Source organism: Chlorocebus sabaeus, chromosome 2, assembly GCF_047675955.1.
Source record: "Chlorocebus sabaeus isolate Y175 chromosome 2, mChlSab1.0.hap1, whole genome shotgun sequence".
NCBI lineage: Eukaryota > Metazoa > Chordata > Mammalia > Primates > Cercopithecidae > Chlorocebus > Chlorocebus sabaeus.
In genome coordinates, this window is record NC_132905.1 from 93,649,773 (window position 1) to 93,673,544 (window position 23,772).

Below are 23,772 nucleotides of genomic sequence, written 5' to 3' on the forward strand. Positions count from 1 at the left end.
GGATCTGAGTAAATTCCACCTTCGTCAATTCCTGGTGCTCCGTGAAAGATGCTCTTTCCCTCGGGGCTTCGGAGCTGGAGCATTTGTAGACAGTTCCTGCCTCTTCCCCCGGCTGCCCGCGCGGGGGTCCAGCAGCCTCCCGGAGCCGCCCCCCGCGTCCCCCAGCCCGCGCCGCCCTGCGCGGCCCGCTGGCCTCCTCACCTATCGGATTTCCTGTGCGCATCGCCGCGCGCTCCTCCCACCTCCTAAATGCGGAGCGGAGCGGGGCGGAAAACCATCCTCGGCCTGGACCCAGCGCCTCCGGGGACCGGCCGCGCGCCCCCTGCGTCCGCGGGCCGGGGTGCGGCTCTGAGTCCGCGGCGGCTTCCAGTCCGACTGGGCCTGCCGGGGCTGCCCCGCGCACGGTAAGGCCCGGGGCTAGGGCGCGGGGCGCGGGGCGCGGGGAGCGCTGGCCGGGAGCGCGGGGCCGGGTCCTGCGGCGCGCGGGGGCGTGGGTGCCGGGCGCCGGGGACCGCGGCGCGGCCGCGCACTGCAGGCGTGCTCTTCTGTTTTCCTTCGTTCCTTTTAAATGAAGGGAAAGAAAATTGTTACAGACCAAATGTCATCAAACTTGGTGTGAAAACATATTCATTTATCAAGTCTTATCGCCACTCACGCCACGCACCCAGGAAGTTGTGTTCCTGGGTGAGCACGGTGCGCACGCAAGACTTAGGGAATCAGTACTGGATGGAAACATCACACGATTAGAAAGGATAGCGTGATCTTAAACAACAACAACAAAACAAACTCTGAAGCACCCTGCGGCAGGCAGCTTCTGCGTCGTGGGGGTTGTGGAGGGGGCTGCTAGGCAGAATGGTGAGAAAGACAGCTTTGCATTAAGGGATGACACCAGGGGTTTTGACTTTGGGAGGACCAGAAGGGAGTCTGTAGGTCATTGCTAAGTACAGTGAGGTACCTTAAGATTCAGTAATGAACGTTATTTTAAAAACGTTATCTGTACCAGGTGTGTGTGTGCGTGTGCGTGTGCGCGCCTATGTATGTGCATGTGCAAGTGTGCTCTCACACCGCACTGTAGTTTTCCTTCGTGGTTTTGTTTCATTTTTTGTTTAGATTTCTGACTTTTGAGGGATAAGTACAGCTTCCAAATGATAGCAACTGAATCTGCAGTAATCAGATGTTGGAAAATTATTTTTCACTCATCCTTTATGTTAGCATAACAAACTTAAGTCTTTGTTATGAGTGGCCACCTATTGTAAATGTTAACATTACTTCTTATCTCCGCATCTTCCTCATTTACTATTTTTGTCTTTTTCAAAGAGATGGAGATGGAGGAGGAGTAGAATTTAATGAAGATACAAGATCTGGGGAAGTGTCATGTTTCGTTGGGTGCCTGGGGTGGGCAGTGGCTGCTGTTGAGAGTATTTTACAGATGTAGGAAGTCCTTAGAGGGGCATTTGTGGGTAAATGCATGCTGATTCTGCCCATCTTTACATGTACCTTTTGTGGTGTTTCCTCTTTAAAACAGGTGCGTGTAATATGCAAATTTGGTTTCAAAGAGAGAATTTTATATCTTTTAAGGAATGATTGCATATGTATTAAGTCTTGTTTCCTATCTCCTTTCATTTTTTTCTTCTCTTTTAAAGTCAGTTCGTCTTAGTTTCTTTGTTAGGCAAATTTAATAATAATAAAAATCTGACGTGTTCAGGAAGGAGCTCAGTGTGAGGCCCATGGACTTTACCTCCCGGAAATGCAAATTGGAAAGAGATGTTTCACTATGCTGTTACCTCAGAGGACTGACAAGGACAAGGTGGTCTTTGCAAAGGTTCTTCCAGACAGGGGCATCCCTTCTTTTGTAGGATTTCTAAGTAGGTACTTTGAATGAACAGGGGCCACCCTTGATAGTCAGTTTTATGAAAATCTGCGTACTTCACCATGGCCAGACTTCTCCACATGGATGGTAACCTTCATCCATTCAGCAGAGGATACCAGGGTGTAGCCCTCCCTCCTCTGTCCCTGAACAGCTACAGATTGAGGCCAGTTCAGCCGGGTCCCAGAAGAGTGTCAGAGTCTCCATCTTCTCCTTCCTGGGCATGGAACTGAGCCCAGTACTGGCATCCGAGGGGATGCATGCATACTTGTCCATTGAACTGGGTGTCTGATTAGATTTCTCCTTGGTTTTCTGCCAGGCCTAGAGCCTGATCCTGAATCCTGGTTGAAAAGCTGCCTGGGCTTTATCAGCCTCTCTCCCCAGGTGACCAGGATGCTGAGGAGGATGGAGTCCCTCCTTGGACCTGACAGACGTCTACCTCCTTGACTATAACATCCTTGTTCCTGGGCCCCACCCAAGCTTCGTGGCCCTGGCTAAACCCAGGTTTGCAGCCTGTGTTCATTTTTCTTCTGTTGACCCTTCTCCTACTCCTTACTTTCCTCTGCTGCCCCTTCCTGCTCCCAGGTAAGTCCTTGGACTTGGTGAGGGCTCCCCTATTCCTTGTTAATTCCAGTTTCTTCTCTTTTGCCTTGGCCTGAGGATAGGGTTCCGTCAAGCTTTGTGGCTGACCTCTTCTGAGTTTTGACAACACTGCTTTGCCTGTGGAAGGAGGGAGTTAACTGACCCTGTGTCAGGTGAAGGGGTGGGTAAGAAGATTTATAGAGATTTTGAGAACTAACATGGCCTTCAGTTGAAAACTAGAATTAGGAGCTCTGAGTATCGTGCAGGTGTAGTGAGATTCATTTGAAAAACAAATCAACCGGAATTTTTATATCTAATTTTGAACATCATCCCCACATCCTCAGTAGAACACATCAGAGCCAGAAGTCGTTTGGGACCAAGTTGGGTAAATAAAGGGGCTGATCGCTCATTCACGCATTGAGTAAATATTCTTGCAGAGATAAATAGCTCAGGCTCTGCAGCCAGATGCCTGGGTTCAAATCCCAGCTTTGACAGGTACTTGTTATATGACCTTGAGCAGGTTACTTAATTTCCTTATGCCTCAGTTTCGTTAATTAAAATTGAAGAGAATAATAGTACTTATTTCACAGGGGTGGTTGTGAGGATTACATGGTTCTGTATGTAATAAAGAACAGTAGAACAGTGCCAGATATATACATGCTATATAAGTTATAGCTATTGTTGTTGTTATGATTTCCTGTTGTGTGCCAGGCACTTTACCATGCTGAGTAATAATTGTTTTGGATCAAGAATAAGGTATGGAAAGAAGGAAACAAAACTAGTTGTTTCTTATTGAATTTTTAAAAATAATATGATTTGAAAAGTTATTCCCAAAAAGTTGTGAAAAAAGTATTATGAGCAACAGCAGAATTATTTTAATAAGATGACTAACAAACATCAGGGGAACAATATTTAGTTTGTTATTTAAATTTTGGTCCCTGTCTTTTTTTGTTTAAGCTGTAGACACAGGCGGGAGCATTGCTTGAGCCCAAAAGTTCGAGACCAGTCTGGACAATGTAGCAAGACCCTGTCTCTGAAAATAAAAGAGCGCTGATTCTTTATAATTATTGGAAACCATTCCTCAGTGTTCCTATTCACATTTGCAATGCTCTGTCTTTTTTTCTTACTGTTTCTAATTTATTCATTTTTCCATAGAGGTGTTTTGGTGATCACTGTGCTTCCTAAACTCTGCAAGTTCCCTTTTTAATCTCATTCCATTTCTTTGTCATCGCTTGTGGCCCTGTTTTGTTGATTTCCTGTTCTTAGTTTCTTGTAGCAACAAATCATTTACTGTGAAAACTTGTAATCCACTGCTGGGAGTATACTTTCTTCCAGATTCTGGCTTCTTCACTTGTCTTTTGCACATTTGCTTTTGTTTCATTTCCTCCTTCCTTTCTGTAGTGCCTATTTGCTCTGACATTTCTTTATTTGTCAAGCATATTTAACAAGGGCAGGTTGAGCTGAACCTTTAGATAACATTTTTTGATTGTCCTCGATTGCTTCTCTCCTATGCAAACATTGTTTCCTTCTCAGAGCTTCCTTTGGTGTCCTGGAGATGTGGTTTATCAGCTTTTCTGTAGCCTGAGGATATGAAGTCGTAGAAGCAGTGGGAATGATGGATAATCATGATTGGTGGATTTAGTCTTTATTCATTTTGATTTAATTTATTAAACTTTTGCTTTTATTAAAAGTTGCTCTCAGGATACACTCAGGTTTTGGGTTGCCCCCAAATTCAGGGTGTAACTTGGAGGCATTACATTTTTTATTTTTCAAATTTTGAAGTATTTCAAACATACAGAAGTGAAATAATAATAGAAAAAGCATGTGTGAGTCCACATCCCAGCTCTATTGAGTCCCAACACTTGGCCATACTTGCTTAGATTTAGAAGACAATATGAAAGCATCATTGAAGCTCCCTCTGTCCCTTCCCTAGTTCTCTCCATCTCCTTTCATCCCTTCGCACTATCCTGAATTATTACTGTCTTTTCCATGTGTGTTTCCACATCACTTCTATGTATAAATCTGTGATTAATTATAGTATTGAGTTCAATATTTCAAGCTCTCTAACATGGTTTCATATGGTCCTACTGCAGCTGTTTTTGATTCATTGTTTTAAACATTTATCCATGTTGAGACATAACTTGTGTTAGTTCATTTTCACACTGCTATAAAGAACTTCCAGAGACTGGGTAATTTATAAAGGAAAGAGGTTTAATTGATTCACAGTTCTGCATGGCTGGGGAGGCCTCAGGAAACTTACAATCATGGCAGAAGGGGAGGCAGGCACATCTTACATGGCCTGAGAGAGCAAGTGAGAGAGCATGTGAGAGTGTGGGAAAAACTACCATTTATAAAACCATCAGATCTCGTGAGAATTCACTCACTGTCAGGAGAACAGCATGGGGGAACTGCCCTTTAATCCAATCACTTCCCTCCCTTAACACTTGAGGATTACAATTGGAGATGAGATTTGGGTGGGGACACAGAGCTAAACCGTATCATAGCTGTAGTTGAAGCTTGTCCAACCTGCAGCCCAGACGGCTTTGAATGTGGCCCAACACAAATTCATAAAGTTTTAAAAAACAATGTGAGATTTTTTTTAAAGCTCATCAGCTATCGTTAGTGTTAGTGTAGTTTATGTGTGGCCCAAGGCAATTCTTCTAATGTGGCCCAGAGAAGCCAGAAGATTGGGCACCTCTGCAGGTATAGTTCATTTATTTTCATTGCTATATAAAATGTTAGGCTGAGGTGGGAGGATTTCTTGAGCCCAAGAGTTTGATACCAGCCCGGGCAACATAGCGAATCCTCATCTCTATAAAAAAAAAAGAAAAATACAAAATTAACCAAACGTGGTGGCGTGTACCTGTAGTCCTAGCTACTTGGGAGGCTGAGATGGGAGGATTGCTTGGGCCTAGGAGTTTGGGGATGCAGTGAGTCATGATCACTCCACTGCACTCCAGCATGGGCAACAGAGCAAGACCTTGTCTCTTAAAAAAAATTATGTTGTAGGATTGTACTACAATTGGCTCAGCTATTGTTTAGTTAATGTATGTTTAGGTGATTTTCATTTTTCATATAAAAATGCTATAATAAACATTCTTGTATGTATCTCCTTTTCATACGTATTAGAGTGTACTTTAGAGTACATACCTAGAAAAGACACATCAGGTGATAAAGCATCTTTCCTGGATACTGAAGAATGTTTTCCAAGGGATTTGTACCAATTTATGCTCCTACATACTGTGACTCTAACTCAGTTCCTGTTTCTCCACACCTTCCCCAACCCTTGGAATTATTGGATTTTAAAATTTTTGTTGTTGTCGTGAGTATGAAATAGAATCTCAGTGTTTTAAGGCGCATTTTCCTGATTCTAGTAAAACTAATCATCTTTTTGTATATTATGTATCTCAGCCATTTGGAGTTCCCCTTCTGTGAATGGCCTGTTCATGTCTTTTGATCATTTTTCATCTGGAATGACTTTTTTTTATAGATCTATAGAAGTTCATTTAGAAATTCTAGATCCTTCATTTTAGTAATATACATTGCAAATATCTACTCCTAGTCTGTGGCTTGTATTTTTACATTTTATTGAACAATAGGTTTTCATTTTTAATTTGGTGAAATTTACCAAGTTTTTTTTTTTTTATGGTTTGTGCTTTCTCTTAAGAGGAAGTTTTTCATCTTATGAAAAAAGATTGCTTCATATACTGTATTTTTTCCTAAAAGTCTTCAAGTTTTGCTTTTCACACTTAGGTTTTTAATCCTCCTTGGATTTATTTTTGATACGTTGTGAGTTAGGGATTCAAATTTGATTTTTTCAAATGAATAGTCAGTAGTCCTAGGTTGTTAACTCAATACTCCTTTTTCTGGCGATTTGTAATACCATTTCTGTCATACTTGTGTAGATCTATTTTGAGGCTATTTATTCTATTTTATGATCTGCTTGGGCTGCCATAATGAGATACCATAGACTGGATGGCTAAACAGCGTAAAATTATTTTCTTACAGTTCTGGAGACTGGAATTCTGAGATCAAAGTACCAACCTGACCAGGTTCTGATGAGGACCCTCTTCAGGAATGCAGGTACATCCTAAAAATTCTGTCTGTGTCCTTACATGCAGAATGAGATTCCTTTCTTTTTCTTATGAGGCCACTGACGCTATTGAATTAGGATCCCACCCTATGACCTCATTTAACCTTAATTAATTCCTAAAAGCTTTGTCTCCAAATACAGTCACATTGGGGTTAGAGCTTGAACAGACATGAACTTCGGGTGGACACAGTTCAGTCCATAGCACTGGTCTATACATCACAAGTATCTTATTGATGTAATAAGTTTTTATATATACTAGATCAAGTTAGGTCAAGTTTTCCCATCTTGTTTTACTTTTTAATGTATTTAGCTATTTTTGGCCTTTTAGTCTACATACGAATCTTAGGTTCAGTTGTCAAGTGCGGTCCCAAAATTTGTAGGTTTATTTTTGAGATCTCTGTTCTGTTTTGTCATGATGTATTTTGTTTGTTTCTGCCAAAACACCACATGTTTTAATTGCTCTGACTTTATGTCTTGCTCTGGGAAGGTAAGTTACCACTTTGTTCTTTTCAGCCATTCTTTTTCTTTTTTTTCTTTCTTTTTTCTCTTTCTTTCTTTCTTTTCTTTCTTTCTTTCTGTCTTTCTGTCTTTCTGTCTTTCTTTCGTTCTTTCGTTCGTTCTTTCTTTCTTTCTTTTCTTTCTTTTCTTTCTTTTCTGAGTCTTGCTCTGTCGCCCAGGCTGGAGTGCAGTGGTGTGATTTCGGCTCACTGCAACCTCCACCTCCCAGGTTCAAGCAGTTCTTGTGCCTCAGCCTTCCAAGTAGCTGGGATTGCAGGCGTGTGCCATCATGCCCAGCTAATTTTTGTATTTTTTGGTAGAGACGGGATTTCACTATGTTGGCCGGGCTGGTCTCGAACTCCTGACTTCAAGTGATCCTCCTGCTTCAGCCCTCCAGAGTACTGGGATTACAGGCGTGAGCCACCGTGCCCGGCCATAATATTCTTAATCTTCAGACCTTGTTCGAATTTTTCCAGTTTTCCTGTAATGTCCTTTTTCCGGTCCAGGATCCCAGCCAGAATCCCGTATTGCATTGGGTTTTCATGTCGCTTTATTCATGTTCAATCTGTAATAGTTCCTCAGTCTTCTCTTTTGTAAACTTGACATTTCAGAAGAGTTCAGGGTGGTTATTTGTAGAGTACACCTCAATTTGGAGTTGCCTGATATTTTCTTATATGCAGATTGAAGTTATGCATTTTTAGTAGTAATACCATGGAAATTTGATAAATGTGATACATTCTCTATTGGTTCTGATAGTTTACATGTAGATTCTCTTGAATGTTTTCTGTAGATAATTGTATTAGATATTTTGGTTATTTGTGTCTTTCTAGCACATGGGAGGATGTTGGTTCTTCCACCTCTTGGAGTTAGGCACAACTTGTGACTTCTCCTGGCCAATGAAAAGGGAGCTAAAGGAATGTGTGCTGAGATTTTGGATTGTAGGTGCATGATTTCCCAGCTGTCTTTGCTCTGCTTGTGTAAGCACATATTGATATGAGCTTGCCATTAGATCAAAATAGCATACAATAATAAACCGACCTTTGTATTCTTGCCTTCAAGAGTAGCCTGAATCAGCAATGGATTTTGCTTATGTGAAAATAAACTTGCAATGTTAAGACCCTGAGATTTTGGGGTTGTGTGTGGCGAAACCTAGCCTATGTGGTCTGACGTAATAATCAGATTGTCTATAAACAAGAATAGCTTAGTTTCTTCTCTTTCATTTCTTATATACATCTTTTCTGGTCTTATTCCAATTGCTGGGACCTCAAGGGCAAAGTTTAAGAAAGCAGTGACAGGTTAGGTACAATGGCTCATGCCTGTAGTCCCAACATTTTGGGAGACCAAAGCAGGAGGATTGCTTGAGGCCAGGAGTTCAAGACTAGCCTGGGCAACATAGTGAGACCCCTTCTCTAAGGGAAAAAAGTGATAATGGACATCGTTGTCTTGACCTTCACCTTAATGGGAATGCTTGTAAGTTTCACTATCAAGTGTGTTTATTTTAGGTATTTGATGGATGCCCTTTGCCAGATTAAGAAAGGCCTCTTTTTTTATTATGAATTGGTGCTGAATTTTATTGATTCTTTTTTGATGTAGCTTTTGAAATAATCATGTACTTTTTCTTTAATTTACTGGTGTAGTTTATTAATACATTTCTTGTGCTTTATTTAGGAACTTTCCATTTGTATTCAAAAGAGAGATTGTTCATAATTTTCGTTTACTCTCCTTATCTGAAGTTGTGTATTTTTTCTGTGTTTCTTGGAAATGGCTTGTACAAAAAGGGATTTTTTTTTTGTTGTTCCTTTAAAATTTGGTAAAGCTCACCTCTAAATCTTTCTGGGTTGTTGCATTTTAGAGTGGAGGCAGTGGACTTTTGATGACACATTCATTGTTTATTTAGGTTCTGTTTCCTTTTGCTTATTCAGGTTCTATTGCCTTTTCAGTGAACTATGTTAATTCATTATTTGCTAAAAAATTATTTCAAAGTTTTGAAATTTATTGGCATAAAATTTTTCATAGTATTTTCTTATGATTTAAACTTTTAAAAATTTCTCTGTTGCAGACCTTTTTGACTTTAAATATGATTTATTTCTGTCCTTTTTTTCTTGTTAAATCTTGGTAAAGTTTTATTTACTTTATTAGTTTTTCTGAAAGAAGCAGTTTTTGAGTATGTAGATAATTTCTTTGGTGGTTTTATTCTGTGTATCAATGACTTGATAGTTATATCCTCGTCTTTTTCTTTTTCTTTTTCTTACCTTTCAAATGTTTATTGTTATTTTTTCCTAGCCTCTTGAAGTATATGCTTAATGTATTCTACATATTTGTTTTTTTGACCTATAACTTTATTCCTAAATAATTTTTAGTTGCTGTCCACAGGTTTTGATATGTTGGTCTTTCATTGTTATTTGGTTTAAAATATCTATTATGATTTCTTCTTTAAGCCATAATTTTTTTTGAGGCCTGCCTTTGAAAGTTTCAAAACATATTTTTCTCCAGTATGTTTTTATTGTTGATTTTTAATTCCCCTAAGTGGTATGTATGCAATTGAAAAGAAAGTTTACTTTCTGTTTCTGTATGTGTTTAATAAATGAAGTTTATTAATTTTCATTGTCAAATCATTATTACTAATTTTTGTTCTTTTGGTTATACATTTCTAAGAGAAATGCATAAAAATACAATTTATTCTTAGAATACTGTCAGTTTTTTGTTATATGTTTTGAGGCCATGTTGTCGAAGCTTACAAGTTTCTAAAGATCCATATTGTGCTATCTATATTATAATAATATGTGGTAAATTGCTATGTAGTGTTGATACTTTTGGCTTGAATTCTTTTTGCCTTACATAGCTCTGCTAGGGGTTGGTTTCTTTTTCTTCCCCTAACTAACTGCAAGTATCTTTCCTGCCTATCGTTGTACCTTTACTTTGGGTGTGTCATTTGAACTCACATATAGCTAGATTTTTTCCAACCTGATTATTGTGTTTCTAAACAAGTGAACTTAATCCATTTATAATATACATAATTTCTGAGGCCTTTGGATTTAATTCTTTTATCTCATATGTATTTTATCTTTAATACTTTTTTTCTTTAGTTCTCTTTTCTTCATTTTTTTGGTCTCCTGTTGGATTGATACAGTTTTCTATATTCCCATTTTACTTCTTTTGCTGGTTTTCAGACTGTAGACTGTATATATATTTTTAATGATTATATTTAATTTTCAATCATGTATTTTAACCATATATAAACATTTTTGGTATTCCTGTTATTTTCTCTATCATGACAAGGACTTAAGCACAATTTAACTAACCACCTTGTTCCCTTATTTTGTAACTCTTCCTTAGTTCAAACTTGTAAATTTTCTTTTCTTTTCTTTTCTTTTCTTTTCCTTTCCTTTCTTCTCTTTTCTTTTCTTTCTTTCTCTCTCTCTCTCTCTCTGTCTTTTCCATCCATCCCTCCCTCCTTCCTCCTTTCCTCCCTTCCTTCCTCTCTTTCTCTTTTCTTGGGTAATTTCCTATATTTTTGGATTTTTTAAATGTGAAAATGTAGTTATTTTTATGGGTATAAATTAGTTAAATTTAATGATATGTTTGATCAATTTCGGTGCTCATTTTTGTGTCCTATGTCCCTTGACATACACTTGAGTTTTTGCAACTTCTTGCTGAACTACATTCATGAATAATCCTATTATTGAGGCTACATTAACAATAGGCTTTCTTACTATTTCTGTGTTTGAAAACATTTTAACTATGGCTTTACTTTTGTGTATTAGTTTAACTGGGTATAAAATTTTAGATGGGCAGTTACTTCCAGCATTTTGATATCTTCTGGCTTACATGTATTATTGGTCATGGAAAATGGCTATCAGCTTAATTGTGACTGTTTTGTTAATAATTTGCCTTTCTCCACATTAGCTTTTAGGACTGTCTCATTTTGGACATTCTGTAGACCACTATGATGTGGAAGATATGAGTTTATCTTTATTTATCTTGGTGAGTACCTAGAGTCCAGTTTTGATTTGAGGTCTCATAGTTTCAATTCTGGAAAATTCTCAGCTGATATGTCTTCACATGTTTTTTCCTCTGCTTTTCCTCCATTCCTTTCTTCAGGAACCCTTATCAGAGGAAGCCAACCCTCTTCATGTATCTGCCACATCTCCTTTGTCTGTCCAATAAGTCCTGGTTGTTACTGGAGACAGTCATCTCTGGGGAGGGAGAGGGATTCTGTCAGTCACAGCCTTCCTTCTCTCTGTGAAAAGTGGAATGGCAAGTCTGAAGGTTTTTTTCTCATTTATCTCCAGAGGGTCATTTCTCTTAAGTCTCCTCTTCACCACCTCTGTTTACCTTTCTCCAGTCTGGGAAGGGAAACTATTGGTGAAACTTTCATGAATTTCAGTTCCTCACCCCTTTTCTGCATTCGCTCCCCCATAAAAGATACATGTAAAATTCTGGTGTTTTCAGTGTTTTTTCCCTGGCCACCACTTTCAAGGACTATTCCAAAAGTTGTGTCCCTTTGTTTGGGTGCTGCTTTATATTTTTGGCCAATTTGAACTTACTTTTTTCATGTCAGTGTGGGCAAAGTAGAGAAACAAATGCCTCTAGGCCCTACTACACATTTGAGCAGTAATAGTTGTGAATATTGTTCAACTCATCAGCAGTTGCTCAGAGTGGGTGTTCAATGACTCGCTTTTGTAGGGAGTCTGGCACAATGCCCAGGTGTCTGGAAGCTTTGAAGAGAAACAGGTGCCTATTATAATTGGACATAAACGAAGGAATTGAGGAATTTGAATGAGGCAGATGGTGGCGTGCTGGTTTCACCGCGGTGGAGATGCTGGTGGAAGGATGGTGGTGGACGTTCCACAGACACAGCCTGCCGTGAACGCTGCAACAGCGAACTCTCAAAGGTTTTCTGGAGAATCCATAAATAACTGAATTTGGATTTTTCAGAACTTGGCTTCTTCAAGGCTAAAAATGTGCAAATTACCTCTTTGCTAGTTGTTAGCTAATCAGTTTACCCCCCCAAAAAAAAAAATTGTGCGAAGAAAATGACCTCCTTCAAAGCCACAGTTTTTTGGTTTTTTTTTTTTTTCTCTCCATCCTCACTCTCTTGAAAATCCCATTTGTGCTTCTGCTCTGAGACTCAGTTTACTAACTGACTCCCTCCCAGGCAGAAAATCATTTGCATGAAGGATAAGTAAACTGCATGGAAAATGAGGATTTTTCTCTGCGTTCTTCTTTGATGGCTGGCTCTCCACTCCACGTTGCAGACTATGGTGTAACACTTACATCCAGTATTACACGCACACCTTTTCAGTTTCCTGTTTTGGTGACTTTTAATACATGCCACTTACACATGTCTAAAGGAAACTCTTTCATTGATGTCTGTAGCCACCTACGGCACAAAAAGCCAGGTGGCTTGTGCGTGCTATTCATACATCAGGTAGAGGGAGGAGGTTTTCCAGGCTAATGAAACATGATGATGCCAAATGGTTAGTGAAGAGTGATGGAGTTAGAAAGCAGTTTTCGTGTGCGATCAGTCGTTCTGATTCACAGAGCCTGATGGCTCTACCCCGCCTGCTGACCACCTCGGTTGACCCGGCTGCAACCCCAGTCGGTCCTTTTATTTATCTGATTTCCTTATGAGTCCATGGGGTGTGTTCCTCACAAGCTTGACTTCTTTTCGCCTAACCCAGCTGCACTAGGGTTGCTCACTTTGCTTTGCCTTTGCCCCCTCCCAACTACGTGCAGGCATTTGCAGCAACTGATTTGTTTCAAATAAATGTGGGTAATCTTGCCTGTGAGTCTCCTTTTTGAGATTTCCTTCTGCATATTAATTTTGGAAGATTTCCAAAAAGTCCTCAGTAAAGAAATCTGTTTTCATTTGGTTTAACCCAGTGGTTTCCCGGTTTGCAATCCCTACCTTCCTCTCACCCCGGCAGGGACGCACATAGGGACGCCTGATGTCTGAAGGAGCACGGTTAGGGAAACTCTGCCTCCACCTACAGAGAGAACGCCACGTTCCCTCTAGCCCTCGTCTTGGCTTCCCTTCAAGCCCTTGAATTTTTTCTTTCTTTTATTCATAGTTTTTTTGGGGGTATAATCAATATTATACATGTCATTTGTGAAGTTTACAATTCAGTGAACTCCTAACTCTTTTAAAATTGTGGTAAAATAGACATAATTTAAATGTACCATTTTAACGACAGTTTTGTGGCATTTTGTCCATACACAATATTGCGCGACCTTCACCACTGTCTAGCCCCAGGGTATTTCATTACCCCAGAGGAAACTTTGTACCCGTTATCAGTCATTTCTCCTCCCTACCCCCAGCCCCTGGGAACCCCCATTCTATTTCCTACTTCTATGGATTTTGCTAGTCTGGGTAGCTCATGTAAGTGAAACCATACAGTATTTGTCCTATTGTGTCTGATGTATTTCATGTAGCATGCCTTCAAGGTTCATCCATGTTGGAGCATGTGACAGAATTTCCTTGCTTTTTAGGTCAGAATAGTATTTCACCGCGTGTATATACGACGTTTTGTTTGTCTATTCATCTGCCAATGAACACGTGACTTGCTTTCACCTTTTGACTGTTGTGAATAATGCCACTATGAACGTGGGTGTACAAATATTTGAGTCTCTGCTTTCACTTCCTTTTGGCATAGGCATGGGAGTGGAATTGCTGGATTATAAAGTAATTCTGTTTTAAGTTTTTTTTGAAGAACTGTGATATAATTTTCCACACTGGCTGCACCATTTTATATTCCTGCCTGCAGTGCACAGGGGTTCCAGATTTTCCAGATTTCCTTGCCAACATTTGTTATTATTATTATTTTTTATTGCTATCCTGGTAGGTGTGAAGTGCTGTCTCATTGTGACTAAGATTTGCATTTCCCGGTGGTCGGTGATGTTGAGCATCTTTTCATGAGCTTGTTGGACATCTGTATATCTTCTTTGGAGAGATGTCTATTCAAGTCCTTTGCCCCTTTTTAAACTGGTGTTTTTGTTTTTTGTTGTTGACAGACTCCTAATTCTTAACAGATATGATGCTCTCACTGTGATGAACTTGACTTCTGAGAAGATACTGGCTGCATTCATTTCTCTTCTGCTTTCCTAGGCCCCTCATGATTCTCCAGCAGTCATCATTTCTTACATTCCTAGCTTGTCCTGTTCTCAGGCTGGACCTAAGAGTTCATTCCCTCCCATCTCTTCCCACATTCCATATCATGGACTTTCTTCTTTTCAGCTGTTGGTACTGTGGAGGGGGAGATTTTATTGAAGCCAACTGCCATGATCACCTTCCTTTTCCTTCCTAAAGGAGTGTCATCTGCTTTCTGATTTTAGCCACAGTAGCTTGGCTGAAGTTGCATTTTGGAAGTTCAAGGCTTCTGGCTCCCAGATTTCCTGTAGAATTGACACTGGTGACTGCCCTTCGTTCTTGAGGCTCCTTTGGTCTCTGGGACACTTCCCTGTGATGCCATAAAGGGGAACAAGCAGGAGGGTTTATGGTGCAGACTTTGGGGTGCATCACCTGGCTTCAGATGCTGTCTTTGCCCATGAACTCACTCTTGGTCCCAGGCTGGTAAAGTCACCTGTGGGATTTCTCCTTAGTGAAAGAGGACATTAGCACCTACCTTGCAGCTGGTGGTTCATTGGGAAATCACATGAAAAGTACTTAGAACAGTGACTGGCAGAGAGGAAGTGTTAACAAGGTTAGCCACTGTTGGGGCATTAAGCTGGTTTTGCCCGTGTGTTCAGTCGATCCCTTTTCACCTCCATTTCCCCTCAACCTTTTGTTTTCTAAATTCTGTTCTTTGCTCTTCATTGTTCTGTTCCTGGACAATATCCCAGTCTTGCCATTTTAATGTTCCTCTTTACACAGGAGATTCCAACCAACTCTCTACCTTTTATTTATTCATTTATTACTTATGTATGTTTGTTTATTTAAGATGTAAGAAAGCATAGGGTACAGAGGTGCTAGGATGTCTAAATGCTAGAAGATGATACATCTTCCTAGCGACTTGCAGGTGGTCTCTTGGACTTTAAATGGACTGTAAAATAAGTGACTTACAAGCACCACTTTGAAATACTAAACATTTTCATTTTAAACCAACATTACTGGTATTATAACTATATGTGCTTCTGCACATCAGTGTAATTGTACACAGATTTAAGAGGAAGTGATAGGCCATTTATACTAGTTACAAAACAATAAAACCAGGAATTAACATGAAGTTTAATAAAGATCATTTATAATTCTAACCACTTAGAAATAAGAAAATTAACTATGAGGTCAAAGGAGAAATTACATGTGCAATAACAGATTATTTATAAAACAAAACTAATGAGAACACTAGACATGATAGATGAAGACTTTAAAATCCTTATTATAAATACGTTAAGCAGGCAAAGACTTTAAAATTGTTATTATAAAATACGTTAAGTAAATTAGGGGAAATGATGAACCAAATGGGTGAAAAGATGGAGAAATGAACATAAACATGTAATCTCTTTTTAAAGTTCATATAAACTTATGGGTTACACATGCAATTTGGTTACATGCATAGATTGTGTAGTGGTCTGGTCAGGGCTCTTAGGGTGGGTATCCATCGCCCGAATAACACGTATTTTACCCGTTAATTTCTCATCCACCCCCTCACCCTTCTGAGTCTTTGTTGTCTCTCGTTCCACTCTCTACATCCATGTGCACATGTTTTAGCACCCACTTAGGGATGCTCTCTCAACATTTTAGTGGGAGGAGTCTTGTAGCACAAAACGGTGCCTAAGGATGTATTTCCTGGAGGACGTTTCCACCCTTGTCATATCACTCCACATCAGCTGCCACTGGCTCATACACAACCATGTCAGAGATGGAAGAATTTGACCTTTCACCAGTTTCTGTGAAATACATTGCTTTGAAGATGAAATCACAAATGTCACCCTCTACAGGGGACCTAATGGGACCATGTCAAGGGATTACATCTTGAGCAGATATAAGTCTTTAGAATGGTCTAAATTATGACCTGAGTGCTTACTAGTCCCTGGATTCTATGAAGTACTTGTCTGATTTTCACAAAATCTTTAGGAAGTGGTTAGTAGTAGTCTTTTCATTTTATTTTTCCTTTCTTATTTTTAGAGAAAATCAAGTCTTAAGAGGTTAACTATGGCCAAAGTCTTGTAACTAAAAAGTGGTTGACTTGAGATTCCACCCAGTTCCCTTGGATTCCACATGTAGAACTCTTAACATCCTTTTTTCTTTTTTGAGACAGAGACTTACTCTGCTGCTCAGGTTGGAGTACAGTGGTATGTGATCTTGGCTCACTGCAACCTCCGCCTCCTGGGTTCAAGCGATTCTCCTGCTTCAGCCTCCCAAGTAGCTGGGTCTACAGGCCCCCGCCACCCCACCCGGCTAATTTTCGTATTTTTAGTAGAGACGAAGTTTTACCATGTTGGACAGACTGGTCTCGAACTCCTGACCTCAAGTGATCCGGCCGCCTCGGCCTTCCAAAGTGCTGGAATTACAGGTGTGAGCCACCGCGCCCAGCCTTAACGTCTTGATTATATTCTATACATGCCATTTCACATTGTCTATTTCTCATTTTTCTTGTTCTTTTTTCTTTTCTATACTGATTAGATACACTGGAGCTTAATCCATTTTAGAGTGTGAGTGCATATTTATCAGTAATATTATGTTTTAATATTTGAATTAATTCAATCCTGCTTTTTAATTTTATTATTCCTGCTAGTTTCTTAAAACTTTTTATAACTTTCTGTAACTTCTTAGAATTTGTTTTCTAAATTCTTTGAGAGCTTAGTCTTTTTCTTTCTTTCATAATGAACATGCTTAAGTCTAAAGCTGCCTCTGAAAGCAACTTTGAATACATTAAAGGAATCATATCTAGTGTTCTCATTAGTTTTCTTTTCTAAATAATCTGTTATTGCACATGTCATTTCTCCTTTGACCTCATAGTTAATTTTCTTTATTTTTAAGTGGTTGGAATTTTAAAATGATCTTTATAAAACTTACCGTTAATTCCTAGTTTTATTGTTTTGTGACTGGTATAAATGGGCTATCATTTTTCTCTGAAGTCTGTGTACAGTTACACTGATGTACAGAAGCACGTATAATACCAGTAATGCTGGTTTAAAATGAAAATGTTTAGTATTTGAAAGTGGTACTTATAAGTCACTTATTTTAGTGTAAGCTTGAATTTTTTCCAACTTTCCAATTTTTTTCTATATATTTAAATAGAATATATATTCTCAATAAAAATTATAGAGCAAATGACTAGTTTTGGTTTTTGTGGGAAAACGGTCCCAGCATATTCTGTAATAACCCACACTCAAAGCTAGATACCTGTGAAAAAACTGACGTGTTTTAAATGGAACAGGAGGCCTCTCTGACACACCCATCAATGTTTAGCAATCTTAATTCACAATCTTAATGAGCTTTAAAAAAGTGTCATATTTTAGCTGTGAATCACTTCACATTAAACTCTGTGATTTTCCTGCCAGAGTTATCTTTAGTAAACACTATGTATTGGCAGCCAGATTTGGAGTGAAGTGAATGTGAGTGAAGCTGGAAGCAGATTCTGCAGGAAACCCAAAGGTTGGAGGGGGGTTTTCTGAGCGTCGGAGTCTTAGGTCTCTCAATACCTCCTTTGACACTCCTGGCCACACTGTTCCACCACGCCCATTACAGCGACTCACTCGGAACTGCTTGGGAATCAGTGACTTGGGTGAGTGCAGTCTCTCTTTCACATATTGCTGGCTTCCTCCATCAACCCATATAGCATCTGTGCTGCGTTTATGCTTTCAAGTGAGAAACAGTGAAATACACAAGGGGATGGCCTGCACTTGTCTCCAGGATGGTGTCTGCAAGTCAGCGTTTTCTTTCATGTTAAATTGAGTGGGGCGAAACTCATTTGGTTTCAGCGAAGGTAGTTTCCGTGCATTCACTTCAAAGCCGGGCTTGCCGAGAGTGGTGACCAGAAGAGAGAAGGCCATGGGGAGGTAAGGTGAGGCAGGACTACTAGAGGGTGGGGCAGGGCTCAGCTCAGTGGCGATGTTTCCTCAGCAGCCTTCAGGCCTTTCATCCCATCATTTCTCTCCTCTGATAAGTGTCTCTGCTTTAAGAGTGTTTGCCAGACAGAAATAAAAATCGATTGGGGGGAAATCATATGCAAAAAACCATTTTCCTTTCAAAATATTCCTAGAGAAGAGAGGAAGCACGCACGGACATAATGCCACCTAATGTTGCTATTACTGCATTTGCTGCTTAGCAAAGTACATAGAAGGCACATTGCAAATATTCAGGTATTAGCTGTGTTGAGAAATTGTTTTCATTTAGTAAATGTATTAGTTTGCCGGGGCTGGCATAGCAAAGTAGCACAAACTGAAAGCCTTAAATAACAAAAATTTATGGTCTCACAGTTCTGGAGGCTGAAGTTGGAAATGAAGGTCTCAGCAGGGTGAGTTCTTCTGAGGGCGCCGAAGGAGAATCTGGTAGGTGCGTCTCTCCTGGTTTCTGCTGGTTAATGGCAATATTTGATGTTCTGTGGCTTGTGGAAGCATCTCCCTCATCTCCACCGTCATCTTTATGTGGTGTTCTCTGTGTGTGACTGTCTATGTCCAAATTTCTCCTAATTGTAAGGACAGCAGGGATATTGTATTAGCGGCCCACCCTACTTCAGTATGACCTTCTGTTAATGAATTATCTCTGCAAAGATCCTATTTCCAAATAAGGTCACATTCTGAGGTAACTGGGGTTAGGACTTCAGCACATGAATTTCAGGGGAACGTAAATCAACCCATAACAGTGAAGATTTATTAACTCACTTTAGGAAGCTGATATTTATTTAGGAAGTAAATGTTTATTGAGCATCCATGATGTGACATGCATGAGGTATTGAGATTTAAACAGATAGGCTTAAATATTTTCCTGTATCCAAGTCACTTTCAGTAAAGAAGTAGAGAGACATAACTTAATAACTAGAATACGACAGAGCTATATGAAGGCATTTACGAGGAATAGAGTTGGTACCAAGAAAGGGGATGCTGGTGAAGCCTGCTTTTTAGGGGAGGTGTCAGGGAAATGTCACTGAGGGGGATACATTTGGGCTGCATATCAAAGCGTTAAGAGGAGCTCCAGGGCAGTCTGGACAGAAAGCACGGTGTGGAGATCTGACATGAAAGGGTGTGTTTGCAGGACTTTAAGCCATCTTATACGGGAGAGTGGTGTCTACTGGGAGGTGATGGATTGCCACTGTGAAGTTTCAAGTGTTGGAGTGAAACTACTGGACTTGTGGTTTTGAGAAGTTCTACCTGACAGTCTGATGGCTGGCATGGAGCTGGAATGTCAGGTACCTCTTATTTTTCGTGTCCATCCTGTTCTATTCTACCGGTAACTGTCTGTCTTTTCCAGCATTTCCCGTGTCTTCCCTTACCCTTTAGGGTAAATCTGCAAAAGGAACAAGCTGGTAAAAGCACTTTTGGGAGACTGGGGAAAGGAATATGAATATTCCTATGCTAACTATTGTCTGGCCCCAAGTAGGCTATTGGTGACCTTTGGTATGTTCAGATAAGCAGTGGGAGTGGAGGCCAGAGTACAGTGGGTTGAGGATTAATTACTTGGTGGATGAGGCGGTACGAGTGGTGAGTACAGGCTCTTTGTGGCAGAAGCTTGATTTGGAAGGGAAAGAAAATAAGAGGCTGACTAGGAGATGCCAGGTAATTGAGGTAAGGTCTGTTGAATGTTTTTTGGGGGTGAAATTTTATTTTGTGTTAATAGAGTAGAAATTTACAAAGGAAATGGCCCTTATTTTAACAGAAAAATCAATACCATTTGCATCCCTCATTATTAATATGCACTGGAACTTCATCCATTGGACCTGGTGAAGAAGGCAGTCACCGTCTCACCAGGCTGGAAGCCTGGATGTTGGAATGTGGACATTTCCTACTAGAGTGGCTTGAAAATCCCCTTGGACCATTCTGGTGGTAGGGATGGGTGTGTAAATGTGGGTGCTCCTTGAGAGGAAGGAATGAGCCAAGAGGGATGGAGCCCGGGGATGCAGGGAGAAAGTGGCCTTTGTTTTATGGTTATGCAGTCTATCCAGCTTATACATTTCAGATGATTGATTCAGCAGACCTTTGTGTATCTCTTCCTACTTCTTTCCCACTGAGCTAAGTAGGTCCTGGGGTTCCTGTGAGTCCTGGGGCTGTAGTCAGGCAGTTGCAATATCTCATCATTCTCATGCTAAGTTTTTCCTGACCTGAACATTTCCACTGGAAAATGATGATTGCACTCTTCTAATAGAAGGCTAAGCGATTTAGATCTAGGAGCAAGGAAATAGTGGCTGTGGTTCCTCCAGAAGGGGAAGAGGATGTAGACAGGTTATTTTTTGTAATGACATTCATTTTCCTTGGTTCTTTGCTTATGTGACACCTGGATGTACAAGATGGTTAACAGAATATTGCTATGGAGGCACTTTGACAAGTTCTGAACTACCATCTGGGTGAGAGTATTTGTAACCGGCACAATACTTATACATGAATGGCCACTGTGAAATTGGTTTCTAAGCGGCGATGTTATAATTTGCTTTCTTAAGTGCATTGACTACAAAGACATCTCCTAAACTCTTTGTAAACTTACCAGAAACCCTTGCATACCCATGGATGAAGCCAGAGCTTTTCAGTGGCTCAGATTTCTCCTTCTAACAGTGCTTGAAATTCCTTCCACAGAGAATGAAGCTTTTAATTCTAGAACCAGTGTTCAGATTGTGCAAAGGCATGGATTTAAGGTAACAGCTATTAACATTGGCAAGGTTCTTTCTATTGTGCAAATTGCTTTCACATATATTTGGTATATTTTGCCCTCCAGACAGTCCTTGGCTTCATTATTGTGTAACTTGTTTTCTGTTTGAAGAAATGGAGGCTTAGCAGTTTAAGAAAGCTGATTAAAGTCAAATGGCAAGGATGGGATATGTGATGGAGCTCTAAGCACTGGGTGTCGGCCTCTGTAATATTTGTGCATGACTGACTACACAGCTCTCCTTCTGAGTCAGTGACTTTTAAGCTCTTTGGAACCACAGTAAATTCCTTTTACCTGATGACTCAGTACACACATATGACCCACCAAACAGTACTTGCCTTGACCATTCCCCAGGCCTTCTAATATTTTATTCTACCCAATTCTGTTTTCTTTTCAATGTCTGGTCTTATTAAATTGACTTGGTGATGCAGTAATGGGTCATGATGCAGAATTTGAAAAAAATTACACTCAATTCCTTCCCTAAGAGGTAGAGGAAGGTCAGAAATGGAGGATGGTGGGAAAGGAATGGGTGTGTGTTTTTCCAGTGTGGTGTGGGAGGGAAATGGCCTCTCGCAGTCCACTTGTGAGAACTGCTCCCATGTTCCGATCCGACTTCAGAGGTGGGAAAACGCTGGGAGCTGTTGAGGTGGGTGGGGAACATCACTGTCTGCTGCACCTCTCGTTTCTTGCATTTAGTCCACTTTTGTGGTCATCGTTGTTGTGCTGGTTGGCTCTGGCCAATTCTTCCTTCTGGTTGCTAACTCTCTTCATATGTCTACTGTTTTCCCGGGGGCTGCTCACATCTGTAAATGACACTCTAGGTTGTACAGTCTTGGAGGTTCAAGTGGAGTCTTTTGGCAGCTGTGCAGGCCAGCGTTTGCATCCCTGCAGGGGCTGCAGGGGGCCTTAACACTCCCCTGTCAGTGCCTGGTTCTCTCATCCTGGCCGAGCATCTTGGTCTCAAAGTGTTGCCCGAAGTCTGAACTTGGAAATCTGCTTCAGGCCAGGCCAGGTGATCTTGAACCTGAAAAACAGAAGTCATGACGTTTGCTCTATATCTATCAGAAAAACAACTCAAAGCACATTCCCTGTTCATGTCGGGGCAGTAAAATCTTCCCATTTTCCCAGAGACAATGCGTTATGGCAGGCCAGAGGAAGCTCTGTAATCACCCTAGAGAGGAAAACGGCAGGCGTAAGAAAGCATTCATCACCTCAAGGTAGAAATCACCCACTTTTTATAAGAATGTCCCACTGTGAAATCAGAATGTTCTACCATGCCATCTGCAACGAAATTGAAGGCCCCCAAAAGCCCACAGTCCAAAAGACATGATAGTGTAAGATAAATGGCAATGATTGCAATTAACAGTGGCAGTCTCTCAAGAGTGGGCCTGCCTGCGGGACCTGTGTTGATATTTGGATTTGGATTTTTGCTTGTTTGTAGATTTTGGGGGTCATCTTTTGTTAGGGTTGGGAGGTAGCTGTGTGTGGTGAAATCCATGGATTTTCCCCACAACTAGAGGAAATAGCAGGTTGAGGGCAAGATGTGCCACAGAGAGTGAAGGTGTGTGAGTCAAGAGACGATCTTGTGGAGGGATGGCTGCTTCTCAGAATCTCTTCTGCCATATTAGCAAATCATGGATGCATTTGAGTTTCCTGTGTGGACATCCATGGTTTGTTATTGTGTCTATACTACTTTCTGAATAGAGATCATCTTCCATGCTCTTTTTTTGTTTTTTTTTGAGATGGAGTTTTGCTCTTGTTGTCTAGGCTGGAGAGCAATGGTACGATCTCCGCTCACTGCAACTTCTGCCTCCTGGGTTCAAGCAATCCTCCTGCCTCAGCCTCCCAAGTAGCTGGGATTACAGGCATGCGCCACCACGCCCAGCTATTTTTGTATTTTTTTAGTAGAGGCAGGGTTTCACCATGTTGGTCAGGCTGGTCTTGAACTCCTGACCTCAAGTTCCACCCATCTCGGCCTCCCAAAGTGTTGGGATTACAGGTGTGAGCCACCGCACCTGGCCGCTTCCATGCTTTTAATCCTCACATAACTATTTCCTGGGACCAGCTGGCTAAATGCTGGGATCTGTGTTTATTCACCTCCAACTGTCAGTTCTGTGCATGTGCTGTTTCCTTGTCCTTCTTCTCTGCATAGCTTTTTTATTCCCTTTGATACTCCAAGATTAGAATCTTTGCTAGGGCCGGGACTGTATCTTTTGCGTTCTCTTGTCCCCACAACTAGGATAGGACATTTTATGTTGTGGAACTGACAAGTTTCTGAAATTTCCATCCATGGACATGATCCACCATAAACCACAGAAGTTAAGTACTGGAATGTTTACTCTTGGGCAATTTGCTCAATATCTCTAAGCCTCAGTTTCTCATCTTTAGAGCAGGGATGATAATAGCACATGGAATCATTGTGAAGTTAATTGAGAAAATGCATGTAAAGAATTTAATGCAATGCTTGACACATAAGAGACATCACTCCATTGTTGATATACCAACTTCCTCAAGAATTTAACAGAATGAACCAGGATAACAAGAGTGAGACCATGCTGTGGCCTGGAGAGAGGGCATGCAACTGCAGCTGTACTGGGAGGGGCTGTGAAGAAGGAGCTGAGCAGAGAAATGTGGCTGTAGCCAGGAGAAGCCAGGGTGAGGCATCCTGGGAAGAGAAACCCCAACCGCTTTCCTTGTTGTTGCTTCCCAATGACCAGATCCAAACCCCCTGTTGTTGCTTCCCCATGACCAAATCCAGAGGACACTGGCCAACAAGGCAGCCCCAGATGATGGCATTCACAGGAGACAGGCTCTTGTGGCTTAGATAAGGACTGGCACATCTTCTCGAGGGGCTGTGCACACACCTTATTGTTGCCCACGAATTCCCTGTTTTCCACCAGAGTCCTTGGCCTGACCAGTCCTTCCTTCTGT

The 23,772-nt window shown here is 40.8% G+C and overlaps 2 protein-coding genes across 6 annotated transcripts in view; both read left to right on the forward strand.

Moving 5' to 3' along the window:
* Positions 1 to 23,772, forward strand: part of B3GALT5 (beta-1,3-galactosyltransferase 5) — a 113,366-nt gene that overhangs the window by 51,775 nt on the left and 37,819 nt on the right. For 2 of the 5 annotated variants that reach the window (XR_012090859.1, XM_007968399.3), the window contains exons 1-2: positions 377 to 404; positions 6,458 to 6,532. The gene's annotated coding sequence lies outside the window, so the exon portion shown is untranslated. Of the gene's footprint in view, positions 1 to 376; positions 405 to 6,456; positions 6,533 to 17,814; positions 18,541 to 19,239; positions 19,394 to 23,772 lie in introns of those variants that run through there. The other 3 variants (XM_007968391.3, XM_037984834.2, XM_073010706.1) reach the window with 3 other exon arrangements.
* The window catches only part of IGSF5 (immunoglobulin superfamily member 5), a 176,999-nt gene continuing 159,683 nt past the window's right edge, over positions 6,457 to 23,772 (forward strand). Inside the window, exon 1 of the mRNA XM_073010696.1 lies at positions 6,457 to 6,532. The gene's annotated coding sequence lies outside the window, so the exon portion shown is untranslated. The remainder of the gene's footprint in view (positions 6,533 to 23,772) is intronic.